The 25669-nt window shown below is 33.5% G+C and overlaps 1 long non-coding RNA gene and 1 pseudogene across 2 annotated transcripts; one reads left to right on the forward strand and one right to left on the reverse strand.

Moving 5' to 3' along the window:
- Positions 1-5920: 5920 nt before the first annotated feature.
- LOC141502388 (cytochrome P450 3A19-like) overlaps positions 5921-25669 on the reverse strand; it is a 61909-nt pseudogene continuing 42160 nt past the window's right edge.
- Positions 8987-24729, forward strand: LOC141502390 (uncharacterized). 2 transcript variants are annotated; one of them, XR_012472512.1, is made up of 4 exons: positions 8987-9158; positions 10033-10205; positions 21646-21857; positions 23980-24729. It is a non-coding gene; the product is annotated as an uncharacterized LOC141502390 (long non-coding RNA). The 2 variants fall into 2 exon arrangements; XR_012472511.1 differs by lacking the exon at positions 23980-24729 and having other exon boundaries at positions 21646-22468.

Below are 25669 nucleotides of genomic sequence, written 5' to 3' on the forward strand. Positions count from 1 at the left end.
CATCAGTGTGTGTTATCTTTATGTTTTTAAGGCTAATGATGGCTGTAAGGATTATCATTTAATTATGCTTCATGGGATGAAAATTTTGTTCTTGGATCTTTATTTATTCCCTAGTATGTTGGTTAGTTTACCACAAAATAAAACAGTGGACACTGCTAAAGTGTAGATAGAACTTCATAAATTTTTCTTTTTCTTTTTTTCCTGCAGACTCTGAATCTTACAAATTTAACCAGGTAATAGAAATTGATATTCATATATATATATATTCCTTGTGTACTAGGAATTTCAAAATCTCCAGGATATAAAAAAATTATATTTCTGGAACAAATTAAGTTATTGAATGGTGAGATAATTTATTATCAAAATCTCAATATCCAGGTTTATTTCTTAGAGCTAATAGGTTGACACCAACAGGTCACAGAACTGAGGAAATACAAATATTATATTTCATGGGATTCTTCTGTTTTCATGCCAAAATCACACAACACTGATTCCTTAGGATGCACCTAGCAAAATAAAATGATAATGAACTCTGTAGTGAAAGGATCTAAATTCAGATTCTTCATTTGATGCTCACCTATCTACAGACCTTGGCACAGAACTTAAACTGCCTCAGTTTCCACATTCATATAATGAGGGAACTCAGAAAATGGACTCTGAACACAATGCAACAAAATATGATAAAATATATTTTGGAACCCACTACTTTGAGGTTATAACAAGCAATCAAATACAGCCAAGCAAGAAAAGGGGAAACTATACCTAATCTGAGTAAATAATATCAATATTAAATATATAGTTAAATATATAGCTAATTTAATTCTTAGAAACTTTATCGTAATGTCAAAATGTAATCAGGTCAGTCTTCAAATAAGCTGCTATATTCATACCCCAAACTCCAGCTTATTTTGAATTAGTCAGATGAATTAATATTAATTAATATTAATTAATAACAAGGACTGAAAATAACACTAAAATATTTTTACCGTATATCATCTTCTGTTTCTTTGTTTTTCTACTTTTGTATGTAGATGAAGTTACAGTGTAAGGTATGATGATGTTGGGTTTGTTTATTTTGCTTTATATTATCTCATTAAAGGTCTGTGCTTATTTATTTGTTGATAAAATAATTATTGTTTTGGGGAAAAATCTATCATATTGGATTATAATATTGGTTGGCCAATCATGAACATAATTTTTGTGTGAAAATAAGATTTTTTTAAAAAATAAAAAAGCAAAGAATATATGTTTTACATACATAAATAAGTTTTACAAATTATTTATTTTCCTGATACAGTTCTAGCAGAGAAATCATTCAATTAGAATTGCTCAATAATGTGACTTTCATAGTAAATTGCCACATTGCTCTCCAAAATATTTTTTTGACTTTTCCATCCCACCAACATAGTATTAGAATGCCTGATTACACATAACTCCCCTAAAAGTGAATATGATCATTGTGGATCTAATTTCAGGTTATTCAATATACTCTTGTTTAGGATAATGATTTCAAAAGCATCTGAAAGTGTAATCATATGAGGTGCCTCACCATCTACCATGTTGTTTTGGATTCTATGCTAAACATCCTCCCTATTAATGTCAAACTTTTTCAATAAACCTGACTCTTCTGTGACAAAGATTTTGAGAGATTAAAACTGTGGGTCTCTCAAGGACTACTGGACAGGTACATGATGAGCTCAAGTAGGCTGAAATATATAATGAAGGAAGAGGATAATAGGGCCCCCTATGGGGGGATAAGTTTGGCTCAAGAGAGAAATGAAATGTGCACACACAGGTGGGGTGCTAACGGGACAACTAGCAGAGCTGTTTATTGATAGTATCAGACAGTTCTTTATAGCAGAAAACCACAAAATTAGCATACAGGGATAAAAAAATGATGTTTCTTTGACTTGGGCAGATATAACCTAGCAGGATGTAACTCAGATCAAAAAACTTCAGAAACAGGGCTATCACCAAGTGAAGTCATAAATGAAGCAGTTGTGTTATCACAGTAGAGTTCCATGGAAATCTTATAGCCCAAGGGTCACCAAAGCCTGGGCCTTTAGGCATAACTTTAACCCAAACTCACTTGAGCAGCCCTGAGCAATTCCCTCTTTTCTGTTTACACAACAACTCATAGTTACCCAGCCTGTTGCTCAACCTGGGTTACAGGATTCTGAATTCTATTAAAAGCATATACAGTAGCTTTGGTTACAGAAAAAAATACTTTGATTAAACTTGATAAACAACAAAGTAAAAACATCAAGAGAACCAATATAAAGCACAATCTTACCTGCTGTCTTTTCAGGAATCAAGTCTTGCAGGAATCAAATCTTCTTGGATGTCTTTACCCAGCTTATCCATATCATCAATACCAAAAGATATAGTAGAATTCCCAAGCAGTCCATTAAGGTGATTCTTAACCTTTTTTTCTATTCCCATTGATTGTCATTATTCTCCAGACGGGTCACACAAATTCACATGTATCCATATTCACAACTAAGTATCTATCTAAACTCTACCATATCCAATTCATCCCCTAAAGAAACTACTGTCTTCTTCAAACCCTTTAACATTTGCAAAAACTGCTTATCAACATCTTAACAGTTTTTGGAGGCCCAAACTTACATTATTACTAAGTTCCTCTAAATAATGTGCTTGAACTACTTCATTTTGTATATTACATATAGAAAGGGTAAGTGATACAGATGAGGTTATAAGAGATACAAGCATAATAACTCCAACTACATAACAACTAATACATCACTTAAACATTCCAGATTGGAGGTTCTCCTGTCATTGAATTAATTCACCAAAAATATGATCAACACTGGATTTGTACCATCCTTTGGTTTTTAACAACTTGAATGTGAAACCCACACTCTTACTTAGAGCAAAGATAATTTTTAAAATGAGAGACAAACAAAAAATGATCTATATCATAATTATAACAAAACTGAAAAGAGGAAATAATATCATGTAATCATGCACCAATTACAGGTGGAGAAGATAGCCAATAATACAGTTTCTTGCTCAAATCTCTATCTTCTTCCCTAACACAAGCTGTTCATTCTAAAAGTTTGTAATGCATTAATCAAATGATAAAGATTTTCATTAAAGTCTTCTTCTGAGCCTAATGCTCTAATAATATTTTCTGATAATTCTTGAGTATATTTTGTTTCTGTCTTTTCCTTATGCATCACTTCTTTACATATACATGCTCAAATAATGCAATTGTACAGTTAATATTATTTCCCCTTCTTTTTCTCAGTAATGATCATAAATTCCTCTATATGGGGTGTGATACTGTTTAAGCCAGAAAAATTATACCTAGCTTCTCAGCATCTCTTCTTTGATATTTTCAATAGTAACTTCTTAAATCACAAATAATTTTCAGCTCCCCCTACCAAAACAACTTCAGTCATACTTTTCTTTCCATAGTATAATTTTTAATATAAGTCCAATATTCAGTTCCTTTTAAAGTCCTCAAATTGTTCAGGATTAGTATAAGTATCACAAGTTGCCCTATAAGTCCATGTGATGCTTTCCTTTTGTGTGGTCTGTCCTTCCTTCTCCTCTTATGCTTTTTTTTCTATTTCTTAAGTGTAAGTAATTCATTTCTGTATTACTTGATCATCTGGTCTGCACAGTCTGATTTTCCTTTCTGGCATCCAGACAGTTTCTCCATCTGAGACAAAACAAAAGCATGCCCTCGATGCCAGGTTAGTCATTGATCAAGTCCTTTACAATGTCCATCTTTTGTACCCTTCCACATAACTCTATGAGTACTCTTTAGGGGTATTTATAATGCTATCTATGGTAATTTTGTAACCAAAGTGTTTTTCAGCCTAGGTTTTATTCTTATCATCCAAAGTCAAATAATTAATGAATACAAAGCTTTATTTAGGCATGCTCAGTATCTGTTCCCCCACATTCCCCCTTTTCTGTTTATGTGAAACATTTTCAATGACCTATTCTTCTCAACTATTAGCTTGACCTGTGGGATTATAAGGAATGCCTGTAATATGTTTTATATTGTTATATAGACAGAATTCAAATGCCATAGAAGTATATCCAGGGCCATTATATGTTTTTTATAGATTTTGGTATCCCTGCAAAACAATGTAATAAATGATCAATCACACCTTGGATAGCCTCTGGACTTTGTGCTGTTGCCATTGTAGATGAACTAACTGTATCTACAGCAACATGTATAGATTTCATTTTTACCAAAAGGTACATAATGAGTCACATCCATCTGCCATAACTCATTAGGAGTCTGGCCGCTAGGATTCTTAAAATAATTTGGAGGGGTCAGTAAATACCTCTTTGTGAACAGGATATTACTATATTCCTAGCTTGCTCTCTGTTCATTTTAAATTCTTTCCTTAGTAAAGAGTCATTCTAATGAAATTTTCTTTAAAACAGTTTAGCATACTCTTCTACTAAGTTTATAAGGAGTGGAAGGGTTAATTGATCGATTCTATGATTACCTTCATATATACAGGTCCAGGCAATCCAGGGTGGGAGTTTATCTGTTTAATAAAAAAAGAATTGTATCTATTTCTAACAACTTCTAACAATTCTTTTAAGAGTTTATATAGGGGCAGATAGGTGGTGCAGTGGATAAAGCACCAGCCCTGGAGTCAGGAGTACCTGGGTTCAAATCTGGTCTCAGACATTTGATAATTACTTAGCTATGTGGCCTTGGGCAAGCCACTTAACCCCATTGCCTTGCAAAAACTAAAAAAAAAAAGAGTTGATATAATACCACATCAATGCTATAATTAAGAAAGACTGTTTCTATGCATCTGACAACATGATAAGCATACTTACTATCTGTAAAAATATTAAGGAGTTGTGGCCTTTCTCTTAATACTAATAATATAACATATAATTCATTGTTATGTGTTGATGTAAAAGGCGTATATAATTTCTTTTTTATTTTTGCAATATACTTGGATCTACAGGTTTAGAGTAAGGTCCATCACATTGTTTAAATTTCAGGGAACACAGAGAGTGATAACTTCTGATATTTTCCCTCATTATCTCTACAAGGCAATCAATTATTAATTCTAGGCTTAGATATTATTACAGTAAAATAACATATAGACAAAACTAGATAACATAACTTTTTCAACATCTTGTTCATCAGCACGTCACCTAATTATGGGTTACATAATTTTCAATTTCCCAATCATCTTTCATAGTCCCTCCATATACTAAATATTATTGGAAATAATTGCAGTTAAGGCATACTTCCCAATCTCTTATACACTCTTCTTCTGAGTTTACCATTTTACTTCTTTAAAATTGAACATTTAATTACCTAGCCATGTGGCCTTGAGCAAGCCACTTAACCCCATTGCCTTGCAAAAACTAAAAAAAAAAATGAACATTTAACTCTTAACCTATGTGAAACATAAAATTTCTGGGCTGCCATTCATTCTCTTAAAGCAAAAACTAAAACAAGTTCTCTTAAAATTAACATTAGAACTGAAATCTTTTACACTCAAATTTCTTTCTCATCTCTGTATTATAAGCTTATTTTCTTCTTATACCAAGTGCACTCTTATTTTCAAAAAGAAAATAAGATTCTTTATGAATTTAGTTTTAAATATATATGTATGTATAAATTTCAAAAGCCCATTGTAAATTTTTACCAAAGCCAGTGTTACAAGATACATATGTAATTTCTAATATGTATAATTTCATATACATGTGAAGGAAAACCAAAGCTTTTCACAAATTCTCTGGGCCAAAAAAGACATTGAAAAATATAACCTGTTGGCAAGGTATTCTCTAATTTTCTTATAACAAATATTTATGAATGTGATGGATGACACTTCAGTTTATTCATATTTTGTTATTGTAATACAATTTTAAATTTTCAAAAAAAATTATTTGAATCTGTTCTTATACCAAGTTTACTAATTATACAGAACACATTTTCAATTTAAAGTATATTCCCTTTATTCCCTAAAACTTTGCAATAAAAAAAATTTTTAAGACCAGATTTTTTTAAACATTTTTATGATTACAAGAATTTCTTTATAGTACTCTTAATAATATTGTAAATTCCAAAACTCGTATTAAAATTATCTTAAATTTGCAAATTCTTCTTATTTGTATCAGTGCTATTCTAATTTCTCAATACTCTAACTTATAAGAGCTTTCTATCCCCACTGACAAAATAATGTTCTGGGATTGGAGATTCCCCACATTTTGAGATATCAAAGTAGTATATTAATTCTTTACCTGTAGTGTTTATCATTCCTCGATAATTCCAAGTTTTTCAAATACATGAAATGTACCCCCTTTTTTAGCAATCATAAAGGCTGATTAAGAGCACATAACTCAGAAGTCTTTGCTAGCAAAGGTTTTGGCAGAGTCCCAGCCTCTATCAAGGCCATTCTGACCCTATATATTTTAGCATTTACATAAGTTCTTTTTCTTCCTATGACTCTGGAGGAGCCAAAAAAATATAAGCAAAAAGTAAAACCAATATGATTTTTTACAAACCCCTTAATTCACTTACATGTATTTTCAGATGACTTTGTTGAGAGGATTAATACATATTAGACAATTAGCCAATTTGAAGAAAGCAGTTTGCTTCCAGATTAAACTTTTCATTTTATGGAGTTTATTATTTTTCCAATCAATTTACTGCCAGATATTGGAAAAGTGGTGGTTTAATGCAATTTTTCAGATTATCCCAACTTCATTTAAACACATATCTCTGTTTAGACTTATATGTCTCTATACTTTCTTATCTTCCTCCAATGATTTGTAGATCACTTTTCAAAATTCAATAATACATCTTTTATTTATTCAAAGTGAAATCTCTCATACTTACCTTCTACAGGTTTAACCAACCTCCACTCTTCACAAATGGTTAAAAAACTCCAATTGTCTCTATATGTCTTTTCAATTTTCCTTTTTTCTTTATCTAAATCTTTTCAGAACCCATTACTCAGATTGAAATACATACATAATCCCTTAATATACTGTTTCATTACTCTTTTCCATTAACTCTTTTATCAAGATCAGTTAAGAAAAAATAATTTTAGGGACAATTTCAATTTCTACTAGGTCCCTTATAAGTATAATATGCTAAATCAGTAAGTAAAACTTTGTTAGACAATCAGACTAGAAAACAAACAATAGAAAGTTAGAGAAAATAATAGAACTCCTTCTTTCCCAAAACCAACATGATTTTCAGGAAAATCTCCTGTGGTGCCAGATCATGAGGTTTTGGAAAAAGAAGAAGATCCAATTCTGAAAAGAGAGAGAGGGAAGTGGATTAGCCAACCAGAAAACAAAGACATGGCAGCAGGCCTGATCATGCAGATTCAGCTAAGAGCTCACTCTGCCTGTGTTTTGAAACAAACACATAAAACGCAACAAACAGAATCAGTGCACTTTGAACGAGAGGGGTCCCCAAACTCCAGGGAAAACCCCACCTTACTCTCACACTAGAGAAAACACAGAGAACATTCCATTAATCACAATACATTTTTTCCATTCAATGGTATTAATATATTTAACACTTCTAGATTTTAACGTATAACTTTTGAGAAAGTAGTCACTCAAAAATCCATCAGTCTACTTGGAATGTCCCCTGTCTCCCTTATTCAAATAGCATAAACCATAAAACTTCTTTTTTAAGGGGACAGTCCTAAGTCTTTTTGGGGGGGTGGAATCTTCTGTTTTTAAATTCTCACTAGACCCATTATTTTTCTGTAATAACATTATCAAAATCTATATTGATAAACTCCTGAAGCTATAATGTTACTATATCATTCTGGTAAAAGATTAACTATTTAATTTCCCCTTATTTCTTTTGTTCATTTATTTTTGGCATTACTTAGTACCCAAATTATATACTTTATAATTAACCTATCTTGTCCTTTTGCAATTTGCTTCCCTAAAACTTTCTCAAATTTAAAATGGCATTTTTTATGATTTCTTTATATAATATATTTGGTAATAAATATTGTCTCTTTCTTAATTCTTTTAACTCCAAATAAATTTCCTTTTTAACACTTGTTTATCCAAATCTTCATGAATTCTCTCTCTCTCTCTCTCTCTCTCTCTCTCTCTCTCTCTCTCTCTCTCGCTAGTCCTTTTTCTAAAAACATTCTTTCTGCTAAACTTCAAGGCTGAGAGATAAGCAAACAGACAAACTGTGGAGAGGGAGGAGGGGGGGAAACATTCTGGCAAAATCATAGTGAAGCAGCAGGGAAGAGAAAACATCAACACCATTTTGTCATATTAATATTCATTTATCTGTTCACACACTATTCTTCAATCATGTAGATTCAAAGTACTTTCTAAGCTCAATTCCCCTTTCCTTGAGAATCATGGAGAACATTCATAAACAGTCTGTAAAAACTTATTTTTTAATATTATTGTTAATAATTTCTAAGCCCCTCTCTTTAGCCAGTTTCTTAAAAATGTTTACATCCTGTCCTGGCTTCTTTATGACTTTATATAGTTCCTTCTCTGTACTACCCTGTTAAAATGAAACAGAAAGCCTTGCTGTATCTGACTTTCTTCCAAGCCTCCCCTTTATCGTTAATTCATCCCAGGACTTTTGACAGCTCTTCCACAAGGGGTTTCTTCTCTTGAAAGACTCTCTCAGCCAATGGACTGGCTTCAAGTCCCTGACCTACTCCACATTAGGGGTGCCAAATAATAGGGCCCCCCGACCAGCAGGGGGATTAGTCAAGAGAGAGATGAAATGCACACACACAGGTGGGGGTGCTAACAGAACAACCAGCAGAGCCCTTTATTGATAGTATCAAACAGTTCTTTATAGCAGAAAACCACAGAATCAGCATACAGGGATAAAAACAATTATATTTCTTTTACTTGGGTAGGATATAACCTAGCAGGATGTATCCCAGGTCAAGAAGTTTGGGTACCAGACCATCACCAAATGAGGTCATGAATGACGCAATTGTGTTATCACAGCAGAGTTCCATGGGAAGTCTTCAGCCTGAGGGCCACCAAAGCCTGGGCCTGTTAGTCATAACTGACTTTTAAACCAAACTTGCTCAAGCAACAAGAAGAGAAGTTAGGAAGGAAGGAATACAAAGAAAGGAAAGGAAAGAAGAAACATGAAAGAAAGAAAAATTTCCAAGCATTCCTGAAAGGCAGGTTCCTTTAATAACCTCATTTCCCAACTAAGGAACCTGGGTCAAACAGAAGTTAAGTGACTAGCACATTAGCACATAGCAAGTCCCAAAAGCTATATTTGAATTAACAATTTCCTAACTTTATTTGGGTTTGAGAAATGTAGACTATTGTTGGACTCAGAAAACTCCACTAGTTCAGAGTGACAGAATCACAGACTTCTCTTTGGTTTGGGCTTCTTCTCATGGTTATCCCTAAGTCTGACTCAGATTGGTCTAAAATTTGGAAGTGAGACTATGCTCTTTTCCTGGTATCTGAGTCACATTGTTGCTGCTTGTTTCTGAACTTCTTGCTTGTTAGATAGGAAAGGGCTTGTGAGTGATCCTTAAATCTAGATACAATTTGTTCCCACAGTCCACACTGGATCTGTGACTCAGAAAAAAAAAATCTAGGGATCAACATTCCACTACTTATGACCTGTTTCCAACTCTTGCATTAGACCCCAGTTCCCCATTATGTGTTTAAAATCTTGTTGTTACCTTGGGCAAAGTCTTTGGTTGATGAAATGCCCCTTGGGGCTCATTTATGGCTAATATCCTCAGACCTCTATATCTGCCAACCTGGGATGAACAAATGATTCACTGTTATTTTTTTCTTGAATTTCCTTGAATTTTATAGACCTATTTCTCTGCCATATTCATTCCATTTCTAATTGTTCTATTAAGAGACAAATTAAATGATTTCTTGCTGATTTAAGCCTTCTTAAACCAATAGCATCACTTAATGATGTTAATCACATTTTCTTTCCATATATTCTGTCTTCTCTGTGTTTGTAATTCTGCTTTGTTTTTGTCCTCGTCCTATATGTTGAACATCCCTCCTCATCCTTTGCAGGATCTTCTTTCATATGACAGCCAACTATGACTCAGTCTCTCAATAAGTAGCCTTAAAAGTTTAAATTATTAGTAAAAAAGATAAACTGTGAGGATCTGCATGAAGATTATCTACTGAGAAAGACCAGAATAGATGTAATGAAATGTACAGTTGTTGGTATTCCCTCCTTTGAGGTAAGTTCTCATTTCTTTTGTCTTTATCTCATAAATCCATTCACATGTTTTACTTTTTCTAATAGTTTAGGACCAGAAATTGATAATATTGACCAGTACTGCTATGCATTGTGCTCCATGTGTGCCTACACTAGTTTTCATTAATTCACTCATGCATTCAATCCTTCATTCATTAGATTTTTTTGAATTTTTATGTAATTGCTGAGAATACTAACTTTTCTGAAAAAAATCTCACTGAGTACACATTACTAAACATATTTAACTCTGACCTTGTACTCCTTATGGTTTTGGTTATACAATACAGTTGTCAAACATGTATCTGGAGACTGAAACACATTAAAATACAATTGGAAAATAGTTAACAAAATAAATAAAAATGTAATAGTACATAGATTATTAATATGTAGTTTTCAGAGTTAATATTTGACAGAGCATCTTTTTACACTATTTGGTGACCCTAGTTTCTATTTGAGTTTGATACTACTTGCTTAGAACACCATTTTAAGTTTTTGTTTAGAGGTGGAAGATGAAATGTTCCATGGGAATTTTTCTTTCTCTCATCAATCTTTGAAGCTTATAGCATGGATGTCATCATCAAAACATCACTTGAATACATATTGATTCCTTGAATAACCAGAATGATCCTTTTATCAGAGAAATCAAGAAGTTTAATGAAATTCCATTTTCTGAATCCACTCATTGTTTCAATAGGTATATTTTGGTTCTTTATGGAATGATTAAAAACCCAGTAGTCCTGGAGTTAACAATAAATTGGATCAGAGATTTAAAGATAGAAGAAAATTCAGAAAACATCAAGTCTACCTCTTTCATTCAACAGAGGAAGAAAATGAAGTACATGAGATCACAACACAATCTCAAAAATGCTGAGAACTCAGTTGTTTATCATATTTGGGCACTTTGGGGCCCAAAATTTGAAAGAAAAATGTATTACATAAAGTTATTGAACTCAAGTTTTTTTCATCATGAAATTCAAGGACATTCTGTTCATAGCTTTCAGGTATCCTTTGGGCAAGTCTGATGTATGTACACAAGCTTAGTCTATTCCATTTCATGAACCTGAAGCACCAGTTGTATCCTCCTTTGAAATCAGTAACCTCTTTTTCATCAGCAATTCTTCTTGCTTCCTGCTTATCCATCTTTGTAGACACACAAATTCCAATGGCCCTTTGCTCTTCAGTCCATCTCTTCAGTTCCCGCTCTCACCAGGCCATTTTGTTGACTTGCCTCTCATGGTCTTCTGACATGGCATTTTCAGAAGGGATTTTTTTCTATTTCCATTTACTTTTGCAAAGTGAATCACTTTTAGTTTGAATTCAGCACCACATGTAAAATCTTTTCTGAACGATTTCTGGGCAGAACATGGCAAGTGAAACAATGAACACAAAGACAACAAATACAAAAAAATAGGAAATGCAAGTTAAAAAAAACTGCACCCACTGTATAAGACACTCCCAGTTTTTGACTCCAAATTTTCAGAAATGGGTGTGTCTTATATATGGGGAAATAGTAATTGTTGCCTATAAGAGAGGGATGGCTTTCATAAATCAGCTGCCACAAAACTTCAGGGTATTTACTTGTTTATTGTGTTAGTCATATGTCATGTAGCTATTAGTTTGGAAGATCAGAGGTAGGCACAGGACACCTGGTTTTGGAAAGAGATTGTCAGGCTTTTCATTGTTTCCCCCACCAGTTTAGAGGCAATCAATGACTTTAAAAAGTAAATGATCAGGGTGGCTAGGTGGCGCAATGGATAAAGCAGCGGCCCTGGAGTCAGGAGTACCTGGGTTCAAATCTGGTCTCAGATACTTAATAATTACCTAGCTGTGTGGCCTTGGGCAAGCCACTTAACCCCATTTGCCTTGCAAAAAAAAAACCTAAAAAAAAAGTAAATGATCAAGATAATATTAAAATTTGTATCTTTTTTAACATCTCCCATGTCCCCAAGTAACCAGTGGGCTAGTATGCTAAACTGATAATAATACCCATGCTAGAAAATAACAGATTTGTTGTTTTCATAAAAAAATGTAAATTATTATGTATTACTTTGCTAAAGGGGAAAGAAAACTAGGATTTGGGGTTCTTCCCCCTCCACATTGCATTATCTATATAATATTTATGGCACAAGAGGCATCACTATGAAACTTTATAGCAGGAGTTGGTGTTGCACAAAGAACACTGATTAGGCTGGCAGTTAGGTTTCTGGTTCCAAACATAGTCTGCTAGCTTAGCATTATGACACTGAGCAAGTTACCTGAGTCATCATAAATGCTTGTTTCTGACTTACCATTCCCAAGCCTGTTTCATTGTATTTTTATCACAATGGTAGGACTAGAAGATCTTTATTTCTGATTCTATGAAAATTAGTCCTAATTGTTGAAATTCCTTTACTAAATAGATACCTCCTCTCAGATTATTTTTATTCAAAAAGGCATTTAATAAGCAATGAATAAATCTATACTGAACCTTTTAAGGATTACAATTGACAATAATTTGCCATTTTAAATAGGAAAATTAGAAAATACAGATCATAGAAATGCTAATAGTAGAAAATACTTGGATTATATGTAATTTGATATATTTGTCAAATTCTCAGTACCAAAATCCAAGTTATGTGTGCTAATTAAGTTGATTACAAATGGTAAAATTGCTTGATCTTCCTCATTTTATTGCACCATAATGGGAAGTTCTTGAAAAGTTAACTTATTGAAGAAAACATTTTTCTTTAAACCACTCTTAACTATAATGTAATTCAACCTGTTAAATTTAATAGTTTCTGATTTTTATTTGATTATGCCTTAGATTAAGTAAGTAGTTATAGGAGCAATAATTGGCAAAAGCTGTTCTGAAGCCTCCCTATCAGAATTTAAGAGGTCTTCATAAACTTGAATCCCTAAATTCTAATCACACCATAAATGTAGTAATAGGTTATATTTTATTAAACCTCAAATGTTACAGAGTGATTGGTTTTTTAAAGCTTTCCCTGCAGCATCATTTTTTAAAAATTGTATATTTTAGAAATGAGTCCTTTGTCAGAATCATTAGTTGTAAAGATGGAGTTTTTTTTAAACAAGTATTTTTTTAAACCTTCATACTATCATTGTCCTGTTTACTTAGGGATGATTATTTTTAAATTATGTTCAAAATATGGAAGATTATAGAAAAAACTGAGTTCTTGCTTCCAGTTCCACTACCTGAAATAGCTAACAATGGGCACATTACATTATTGGGAGACATTGTGCTAGACAACTAAACTGAATGTTATTTAGCCACTTTAATGTGAATTTCTTCAACCCACTAGATTACTACCATAAAATCTGATTGTTAAACTATATTATTTGAACAAAAATAAAGAAATTGACTGGTAATATCTGAGTGATAATTTTGAGCCTGTTAATTGCAGTAATGATAATTTCTTCTTAATCAGAAACTTTATTACCAAAAGCAAAAACATCTAGATTTTCAGGGCCCAGATTCTGTTTCCAACTGACATTCTTCCCCTCCTCATAGTCCTTTAGAATGGAGAGTAATTCTGGCTCTATTGAAACTGTCTCTGGCCAAGTGATAGCCCATAATACAGCAAAAATAGGATGGCTCCTCCATGTTCTTTTGATGGAACAATGCAAGTCTGGAAAGTGGCCCTCTCTTCAGAAGTATCTGGGTGCTGGTCTGTCCTTGAGTGTTTGAACCTGAAGTTATTGCAGTGCTGGAGTTTTATTCCAATTTATTCATTGCTCAGAGAGATTTGTTCCCACCGAATTTGTTAATTTAGATATCAGTATGATTTTTGTTTTATTTTCAGGACATGTCTAGTTTATTAAGAAAAAGGAAAATAAATACTGCCATGTTTTATTTCATTCTAAAAGTATATATATATATATATATATATATATATATATATATTACATTCAGTAAAATTATTGGGTTTAATAACTGATGTATTTAGCTTGAAAATTCTCTTTTATGCAATGAATGACCTGAAAAAGTAGAACTTGTTGATATTTTTTGCATGTGGTTAGAAGTGCTTTACTTTTACAGAATTGACATGTGCAATGGAAAACAACATTATTTTTGGAAATATTGTGAAGCATGAGTTAATTTTGATATTGTTCTTGTCACTATGACCACCTAAAGTTTTATGTTTATCAGTATGAACCCTCTAGTCAATGTCTTTATCATACTGGGTTTTAGGTTATTATGGTGCTTCTCAGTGAAGCAATAGACATGCTTCTGACCACTCTCAAAAACTATAATGGATTTTTCTACTTTGAAAAGTATAAGCAAAATGTTTCATGTTTGAAGGCCAGGCATGTATAAAGTTGCCTTTTAATTTTCTGCAGTCAGACTTACACTTATAAATTATATAATGACAAATGTGCTTACACATAAATGCTCTTGTTCCAGGAATTTTAATTTTTTTATTTCATTTTTGTAAATAACAGTATTTTTCATAATTTCAAATGAAATTTGGAAGTCAAAATTTGACTCCCTCCTTACAGCAGTGTTCTGCCAGTGTTAACTGCACCTCTAGCCTGTCAGTTGTATTAAATTAGAACACTCCCCCATTTCTTCAGTCTTTTTTGGTTTTCCAAATTTCCTGGGAATCTAATGTGTTGAATGAATTATGTTGGTATTACTTTGTTCATTTTAAGTTGATCATATGAAAATCAAGTAAACTGTAAGGATATTCCTTCCAAATATAAATTAGCAGATGTGTCTGAGCATATAATTTGTCAGTTGGTTAACTGATTTGTGCACACAATGCCAAAATTCTGTTCAGTCAGCCATTAATTACTACAAAACATGGATTCAAACTCTTGTATTCCTGACTCCAAAAGACCAGTGCTCTCTATTTGCTGTGCCACCTAGCTGTGTGACCTTGGGTAAGTTACTTAACCCTGATTGCCTCTCATCCAGGGCCATCTCCAGTAATCCTGATTCATTTCTGGCCATTGGACTAAGATGGCTCTGTAGGAGAAAGTGAAACTGGAGACTTAGCACATCCCCCCATGCTCAAATCCAGTTCAACTGCTTGTCATGACAACACCTCCCTGATTGTCATGGTCTTCTTTGAGAATGAAGGGAATACATTATTGTTATTACTTGAAATTCAGTAACAGAAATTTTTCCCACCTGATATTTCTTTTATTTGGCAAGTTTCATATAATCTGAAAATTTCTTGTTAACTCTTTGTGCAATTTCTGTGCTATAACTGCTGTATTCAATTATGTATTTAGAAAAGTTATAAAATGTTATTTATTAGCAGACTAGAAATCTTTTGCCTTATTTCTGAATAATAGATTTTCATTTTGATTATAGTGTACAGTAAAACAGTTTTTTTCCAGTACTATGTTAAATTATTGGCGATGTACTGATTTTTTAAAAGATGTATATTTGGTCAATTGTTAAAATATAGGCAATTATAGACTTGCACAAAATAAAATATATTTCTAAAATTAAAAGGAAAGGAAAAGAAATGAGAGACATGAAGGAAAACATAAAAACAAAGTCAGCAGCTTAGGACAAGTAGATCCAAAAAAATGCTGAAGAAAATAGCATGCTAAAAACCAGCATAGGTCAAATGGATAATACAGTTCAAAAAGTTATTGCAGATGAGAATTTTTTAAAAAGCAGAATTGGCCAGATGGAAAAGGAGATAGGAAAGCTCTCTGAGGGAAAAAATCCTTCAAGTGTAGAATAGAACTGAGGGAGACTGCTGATTTTATGAGAAATCAAGAAACCATAGTTCAAAACTAAGAATGAAAAATTAGAAGAAAAATGTGAAACATCTCATTTGAAAAAACAACTGATATGGAAAACAGATTCAGGAAAGATAATTTAAAAATTATTGGAATACCTAAAAGTCATAATCAGGAAAAGAGCCTTGATATCATTTTCAAAAAATTACTACAGGAAAACTGCCCTGATATCCTAGAAGCAGAGGGAAAAACAGAAATTGAGAAAATCCACTGATCTCCATGAGAAAGAGTTCCAAAAAAACAGCCCCCAGGAATATTATAGCCAAGTTCCAGAACATAAAAGTCAAAGAGAAAATATTATAAGCATCCAGAATGACACAATTCAAATATCGTGGAGCTGCAGTCAGGATCACACAGGACTTAGCAGCAACTACATCAAAAGCTCGTAGGGCTTAGAATATAATATTCCAGAAGGCAAAAGAACTCAGAATGCAACCAAGAATGAACTACCCAGCAAAACCGAACATCCTCTTCCAGGGAAAAAGATGGACTTTCAATGAACCAGGGAAATTTCAAATGTTCCTGTTGGAATGGCCAAGACTGAACAGGAGGTTTGATATTCAAATACAGGACTCAGGTAAAGCATAGAGAGTGGAGGACAAGGGAAAAATATGAGAGACTTAATGATGATGAACTACATGTATTACTGCATAGAAAAATAATACTGATAGTACTCTTATGAACCTTCTCATTTAATGGAACACTTAGAAGGAGTTTTTATAGAGGAAGCATAGGAGAGACCTGAATTTGAAGATATAATATATTATAAAAATGGAGTCAATGGCTAAAAGGGTAATGTAATGGCAGAAGGAAAAGGGAATGGTGGAATAGGCTAAGATATTTCATATAATAAGATTTATTATTAAAATGAGCTATTGCGGACTTCCGGCCAAGATGTCAGAGAGAAGACAGGCACAGTTCTAAAGTCTCCTGATCTTTCCCCATCTATCATATGAAACAAACCTCTTAAAAGAAATCCAACCCAAAAAACCCAGAAAGAAAAGCCAGGAGAAAGAACATCTACCTTAGGATCTGTCTCCCCCAGCAGCACTGGATGAATTCGGCCAGGTAAGTCTGAGCTCAGAGGGAGGATCATCCCAGGATCAACCAGATTAACAGTGGAATTGGAGCCGGGAGTCTAAGGGCCAGAGAGTCGGACCTGCTGGATCAGCAGTGGGGCTAGACTGAAGGGGCTTGAGTCAAATAGGGAGTAGAGGCACTGGGATTGATGCTGTCCCCTGAGAGCTTGTGGACAGGGCTGAGGGGAGAGTTATGGTGCAGGAGAGCTGTGGAAACCATCCCTGGGCTCCTCTGGTCTGAGGAACACAGAGTCCACGCCTCCATTACAGCTCAGACCTCTTCCAGGAACAAACAATTGCAGACTACATCTGCCTCAGGCCCTGATGTGTGAGCAGAAGAACCAGCCCAGCTGAGGAATGACCTCAAGCCAGGGTAAAGAGCACCATTTATTGAAGGCAAAAGAATTCAATAGCTCCAAGTCCTCCCTTCAAGCAAAGGAAGAAGACCTCAATCAAGGTCACAGACACTCCAGAGAAAGCAACCAGCACCTCCTACTAACCAGCCAGAGAAAATGCATTCAGTGAGTAAAGCCTCGAGTGATCCCAAGCCCCTATGAACCAGCCCCTCAGCAACTCAAGGTCTTAGCAAAATGAAGAAGGGTCAGCAGAAAGGTGGATCCATAGAAAAATTCTTGGAAGGGAAAGACCCTAACTCAGAAAGACCCAGAACCTCTGAGGAGAATACAATCTGGTCTTCAGCACAGAAAGACTTCCTGGAAGAAATAAGGAAGGAACTTAAAAATTTGGGAGAGACAATCAATACCTTGCAACAAGAAAACAAATCTTTAGAAAGTACAATTGGACAAATAAAAAAGGAGAATAAATATCTCACATCATCAATTGAACAAATACAAAATAAGAATAATTCTCTCAGATCCTCAATTGGGCAGATTCAAAAAGAAAATAATTCTCTCAAAACCTTAATTGGTCAAATGGAAAGCTCTTTCAAAAGTAGAATTGACCAATTGGAAAAGGAATTGCAAAAGATTAATGAAGAAAACTCCTCCCCTCAAAACAAGAATGGAGTCTACAGAAACTAATGACTCCATGAGACAGCAAAAGTCAGTTAAACAAAATCAAAAAAAAAAAAAGAAAAAATAGAAGAAAATGTAAAATACCTCATCAACAAAACCACTGACCTTGAGAATAGATCAAGGAGGGGCAACCTGAAAATTATAGGACTTCCTGAAAACATTGAAGAGAAAAAATATCAAGTGGTAGTAATCTGTTGAGAGTCTTTTCTGTTGAAAGCTGATCATGATCAGCTGTATCAGTGTATGTGACATTACATGACTGAGCATTATCTAATTGTACTCAAACATGAAGACCTCCAAAAGACCATTGAAAATAAGCTAAGTACTTATCTCCTGTGGTTAAAAAATCAACTTAATTTCTTTTTCTTTGTTTCATAAGATAAGTTACTTTTCAAATCATAAGATTCAGTGTCTTTGGACTCTAAAAGAGAAATTTGGGATGTGATTGTAAATAGAAGTGAGTAGAATGAGTAAGAGAATTCTGAGTGTTAATTTGCCTTCTTCATCCTTGGTACAGCCTGCAGGACAGTGGGTACAGCTGGTGTAAGGAATGACTGACTGCTCAGTTTCATAGGAATCTGCAACAATTAAGAAAAATATAGAGTTCAATAAGTACCAAGTACCAAACAATACAGAGAGACAAAGAAGGTGTTATAAATGATTGTGATATCCTAAGAAAAAGATTATACAAATGGAGATAAACTCGTCAGCATATCATCCAAAGAATTGTCAGATTGATATGATTGTGATAGAAACCCAGAGTAGGTTTGACCTCAGAGAGTGTCACAAAATAGAAAATCAATCAATAAATATGTATTAACCATATACTCAGATTTTGTTTATGCTGCCTGTTGTAAGAATCAGAAATCTTTCAGAAATTAAGAGATTTCCTTTACTCCCATGACCTTTAATACAGCATATTTTTCTCTCATCAAAAAATGGAATTAAACAAAACTTATACTTTGGTCTTCAAAAAGTATATATCTGCAACAAAGAAGTTTGTATTATTCCTATTATGGTAAAAATCAAATTAATTATATATCCAACAATATTTAACCATTTCTTTCTTGGTCTTCTGTGTATTTCCATTCTATTAAGGGTAGGTTAACTCAATAGTTTGCTCATAATAAATAGATAGATTGAATTAAATTAAATTTTTCCTATGACATAGGATATTTTTCTACTTTGAAAATGAAATCATCTCAATAAAAAAATCATTGAAATAAAACATGTGACTCCTCACCTGTGTTTCTTTACAAGGTTTAAAGGAAAATTCCTGTGGCAGGCAGCTAGTAGCAACTTTCATACTCATGAGTGCAAATCTCATCCCAATGCAGTTTCAGGGACTAGCACCAAAGGGCAGGTACACATAGGGATTCATGCTGTCTTTGTTTTTCTTGCTAAACCTGGTTTTTAAAATTGTCAGAAGAAAACAGATACAAAAAAAGAAGAGGATACGTCAATCAATCAATCAACCAATGGACATTTACTTAATGCTAATTTTACTACGGGCATTGTGCTAAGTGCTATGGATAATCAATAACATGGCAAAAGACATTCCTTGCCCTCAAGTACTTTACAATCTATAGGGAGATTCAGTACACCAAGAACCATATACAAAGTGATTTGTATACAGGATACAAAGGAGTGAGAGACAGTGAATAGAATCTAAAAGTAATCATTTATTTCTTTAATCTCATATTTCTTGGGGAAGCTAGGTGGTAAAGTGGATAGAGCACTAGCCCTAGAGTCAGGAAGATCCTAGTTCAAATCTGAACTCAGACACTTAATAATTATCTACCTGTTTCACCTTGGGCACCTGTGTCAACCCCATTCTCTTGCCAAAAAAAAAAAGAAGAATCTTATATTTGTGATGAAAAACTGGTTTCTCAGTCTCTAATTAGAGTATGTAAGTCTGAATGTTAGGCTCTGCTCTCTTCAAGATCTGTGTTGATCCAGCTATAAATCTGAAGACAGATTCTGCCTGTGTGAAACAGTCTGGTCCCCCTCTAATTGCATTTACAGGTATATATTTCAAAGTTGTGTCAACAGGAAGACAAACTCTATCCTGAGAAGGCAGGAAACTGGTCTGGTTATCTCTCTAAGAGACTTAAATGAATTCTTATGAGAATTTGGAAAGGTAGAAATTTCAATGTTTTATATGTCTATATCATATCTGATAACAGCATAAAATTAGCAAGTCAGAATAGAACATAGTCCTGTTTTTTTAATCTTTGGCAATCCTGACATAGAACAGATCTTATGGATAGATAAGAGGATCATAAAGGAATCAGTATCAAAACATCAACCTGATTGTTTGGCCCACCAAAATTTTAAGATTCTTTGTTATTTCTATAAATACTTCCCCCCCTTTAAGCTTTTGGTTGATATTTTTATTTATGTCTTCTACCTATAGGTTTTGCAGTAAGATCTTAGAAAATACCATGAATAACTGAACTTTTTAACTATTTAATATTTAACCTAAGTAAATTAAGATTAATTGTAGTCAACTATAACTCTGAAGTTGTAATCCTAAGAGAACGAGAATATGATGTCAGAAATTGGGAAGGTAAGGAGAGGTTATATAGGGAATGGCAATGAATTGTTTTGATCATATTGGAATTAAGATATCTACTGAAGTTTCAATTCAAGGTGTCTGAAAAACTTTTGGAAATGAGAGATTTGAGATCTGTAGAGAGTTTGGGAGAAGGGAGGTAAATATGAAAATCATTGGCATAAACATGCCAATTAAACTCATGGAGGTAGACAAGTTCAGCAAGTGAAGTAGCATAGCAGGAGATTAGAAGAGGGTCCAGGGATATCAGAGAATTAGAGGGTAGGATCCAAAAGAAGATTAAGTAAAAGAGACAGAGAAGGAGTATTCAGATCACTAGGAGAAGAGGCAGTAGAGAGTGGGGGGGGGGAGTGTCACAAAAACCTACAGAGAAGAGGGTATCAAAGAGGAGAATGATCAACTATGTCAAAGGCTGCAAAGAGGTCAAGGAGAATGAAGACACTGTAAAAGTTATTGCCCTTGGAAAGTAAAGGATCATGAGTAACTTTGGAAAGAGCAGTTTAAGTGGAATGATAAGGTCAAAAGTAAAATTGTAAGTCATTAAGAAATGAGGAAGAGTAAAGACAGACCCAAAATAGGCAAAGTAAAAGGTGCATTCCAACTAAATTCTTCCAACATACTCCTCTAAACAATTTTAAAATAACATGTCAAATGAAATTCTAAAATGGCATATCCAATAAAAGGATAAACTGAGACATTCTTCTGGACCAGAACAAGTTAGAAAGTCAGAAAGAAAGATCTGTTTCCCAGGAGTGGGGGAGGGGGAGGATACACAAAAGTAAGAATGACAATGACATCATTAATAGGCCTTGAAGGTAGTCAAAGCAGCAACAATACCAGGAGCTCTCTCTATCTATAGATCATAAAAGGATTGAACATATGATAAGAAATAGATTCCAGGGGACCCATTGTTCTGGGACAAGACATAGGATTAGTCACCATTTAACAACTCCATTGTCCATTATGCATTTCCAGGTCCAAGCTCCAGGAAGAAGAGAAATGGTAATCATGAGCTGACAAAGGCCCTAACACAACAGGCAACAGAGTGCTGACCAAAAGAGCAGGGATCACAGCCCTACTTAAATTAATCCATCTTGGAAGCTTTCAAAACTTAACAGACCCTCAAAACCATTAAAACAGCCAGAAAAGAAAGCCTCCTGTTTGGGACAACAAACCTCATGCCTGAAGTGAGTAGAATACAACTTTAAGAGAAAGTTTAAAGTCAATGAAAATTTTCGAAAAATGAACAAATAAAAAGAAAATCTGATCATGAAAGCTATGAGCATTGGGGAAAGAAGAAGAAAATGACATGAAAATCTCTACAAAGAAAAATTTACATTGGACAAAAGCCCAAAAGAATTTTCAGAAAAGCCAAACAAAAGAGAGGATTTTTTTAAAAGGAAGAAATAATTTTACAAATTAAGTACGAGTAGCAGAGGAAAAAATGGAGAAAGAAATGACAGCAATATAAGAGAATTATAGCAAACAAATTAACAATTGGGTAAAACAGACACAAAAGATTATTGAAGAAAATAATTCTGCAAAAAGCAGAACTAGCCTAGTGGGAAAAGGAAATATAAAACTTCACTGAAGGAAATAATTCCTTGAAAATTAGAACTGATCACTAGGAAGTGATTAATTCAATTAAACATCTGGAAGAAATAAAATTCAACAAAATAAATAAAAAGAAAAGAAAATATCAAGTAGTCCATCAGAAAATTAACTGACTTCACAAATAGATGAGATAATTTTTGATGATTACCTAAAAATCAGAATCAAAATAAAGAGCCTAGACATCTTTTTTTTCAAATGATTATCCTGAATAGGAAAACTGCCTAGATATCCTAGATATCATAAAGCGATGGAGTAATACAAAACTGAAAACCTCCACTGATAATCTCTAGAAAAGATTCCCCAAATGATATCTTCTTTGAATATTTTAATCCAAATTTGAGAGCTGCAGGCACAAGAAGGAAATAATAAATCCTCTTAAAAAAACCCAGCTCAAATATTGTGGAGCCACAGTTGAGATCCCACAAGGTTTAGCAGCTACTAAGATAAAGGAAGGAAAGGCTAGGAATATTATTTTGCAGAAGGTGAAGTAACCAGGATCACAGCTAAGAACTCCATGTCTAGCAAAACCCAGTAAAAAATTTCCAAAGGGAAAAATGAAAAAGGAGGAAATCCAGACATTCATGATGAAAAGAACAGAACTGTATAGAAAATGTGACATTTAAACACCAGAATCAATGTACCTTTCCAAACTGGAAAGGTAAATATGAGTGAGAAATTATGAGAAACTTAAAAAGGTCAATACATTTACACTCACAAATGTGAAGACAATACTTTAACTTGCAAGAAGGTCACATTTTAGGAGGTTAGAAAGAGCCTACCAGAACGAGGGCAGGAGTGAGTCAGTTATATTCAGATGATCTCAAAGAAAAATAGAAGTCAGAGGAAAAAGGATATACTAGAAGTGGAAAGGAAGAAGAAACTATTAACTAAACAAGTACTTAAAGAGAACATTAACTCACCATAAAGAGACATAGAAGGAAGAATTATTCCAACATAATGATGCATAGGGAATATGAATAATCATATTGTTCTCACTAAAAGTAGTCCATTATTTGTCCTCAAATTGACCAGATAAGCCCGAGTCTGACTATGTAAGCTTGCTGAGAAATGATTAGCCTTGGGGAGAACTGATCAATCCCCCTAAGCATAAACATTCCTTTGAGGTATTTTCTGCATATCCAGTTCCTGGTATCTGAAAACACAACCTTAAGCAGACCACATGAACTTGCTTGGAAGGTGATGTAAGATGGAATCCCAGGAGTTGTTCCTTCTGGTCACCCCCATGGTATGGAAATATAGTCAGGGAATTTTCCCTGAGAGACTCTGAAGGGCTGTTCCTAGGACACCCCAGATGTATGAATTCAGATGTTGTTGATCCCTCATAGGGGATGACTGATTGTGGTAAAATAATCTATTGTGACTTGTGATTTTATAGAAACTTGCAATAATCTTAGTGAGATTTTCATTATGACTTATGACTTTACCAAGACTTTTAACTTTATTGAGACTTGTGATTTTATCTGCTTATTAAAGATGATAACATTCATAATCTGAGATACAGGATCATTTATTCTCCAATCTGAGCCATAAGTAAATTATAGCTACAATTACTTGGTGCTTTGCAACACAAAGGGGTAATGAATGGGGGGAAAGGCAATAGTTGAACCTGACACATTCAAATAAGGAACAGTATATTTACATTCTCAATTGAATATAGAAATTCTTAACCAACAGGGAAGTAGAAAAAGAAATGGAAAAGAAAATACAGGTGTCAATCATAAGAAAGTGGATTAAGAGAGTCACTAACAAAATAAGATTCTTGAGGATAGTCGGGAAAAAGAGACAAAAAGAGAGAAAGGAGGAAGAAGATGAAGAGGAAAAGTGAATAAGAAAGGAGGAGAAAAAAAGATGAAGAAGACAGAAGGAGGAGGAGGAGATGGAAAAACGAAGAGAAAGAGAAGATGAAGGAGAAAGAATATGATGATGAAGATGATTATGATGAAAGAAGAAAGGAGGAGGAGGGAAAGAGGGGAGAAAAAGAAGATGATGAAGATGATGATATGATGAAAGGAGGAGGATGATGAGAAAGTTATGTGGGAAACAAAGTTAATCATAACTATGAAAATAAATGAAATGAACTTACATACTAAATGAATATGGTTTGGAAAATGGACTAGAAATCAGCATGCAACAATATGCTCCTTACAAGAAACATGCTTGAAACACAAAGAAACATGCAAACTTAAAATAGAGACTATAACTGAAAGTATTGTACTTCAAATGAAGTAAAATGGGGAAGGTTGCAAACATTATATCAGACAAAGAAAAACTAAAAATAGACCTAATTAAATGACATAATCAGTAATACTACATTTTGCTTAAAGGTACCATAGACTACATGTATCAAATATAAACACAATCAAATTTTTAGAGGAAAAGTAAAATGAAGAGGAAATTGACAGCAAAATTGTACTATTTGGAACATCCATTTTAACCCTTTCAGAACTAAATCTACTTTATAACATGAATGAGATAAATACTTTAACTCATTAATAAATGAGTCAGATGAATAGAATTTTTTTTAGGTTTTTGCAAGGCAAATGGGATTAAGTGGCTTGCCCAAGGCCACACAGCTAGGTAATTATTAAGTGTCTGAGACCAGATTTGAACCCAGGTACTCCTGACTCCAAGGCCAGTGCTTTATGCACTATACCACCTAGCTGCCCCGATGAATAGAATTTTTAAAAAACTTAAATATGATATAAATTTGAAGAACTGTAAATGGGAATATAAAGGATAATATAGTTTACATGGAACCTTCACAAGTATTGCATGAACAAACGCATAAAAAAGTAAATATTGAATGCACTCTTTTGAGACCATAATGCAGTGAAAAAATTAAATTCAACAAAAAGCTTTTGAAGTTTAAATTTAAAATTGATTGAAAACTAAATGATATAATCATCAAGAATAATAGTTCAAGGAGTAAATCATAGAAACAATCAGCATTTCCATTAAATATAATGACATCAATGAGACAGCATTTAAAATTGATGGAATGTAACCAATAGTATACATAGGAGAAATTTTATAGCTCTACTCCCTATGAGCAATAAAAAAGGGAAATTACAAATCAATGAATTGGGTATAAAAACTAAAAAAAATCAAAATCTCCATTTGAATAACAAAACAGAATCACAAAAAGCAAAGAAGCGATTTTTAAAGTAAAAATATTTAGATTAAAAATAATATGTAATCTGGTTTATGAAAATAAATACAATGGATCAACTATTGCTTAATCTGATGTTTTAAAAAATAAACTCAAATTACAGTATTAAAAATTAAAAAGTTAAATATGCTACCAATGAAGATGAAATTAAAGCAGTTATTAAGAGCAGTTTTTTTAATTATATGCCAATACAAC

This window comes from Macrotis lagotis, chromosome X, assembly GCF_037893015.1.
Source record: "Macrotis lagotis isolate mMagLag1 chromosome X, bilby.v1.9.chrom.fasta, whole genome shotgun sequence".
In the NCBI taxonomy this organism is placed as follows: Eukaryota; Metazoa; Chordata; class Mammalia; order Peramelemorphia; family Peramelidae; genus Macrotis; species Macrotis lagotis.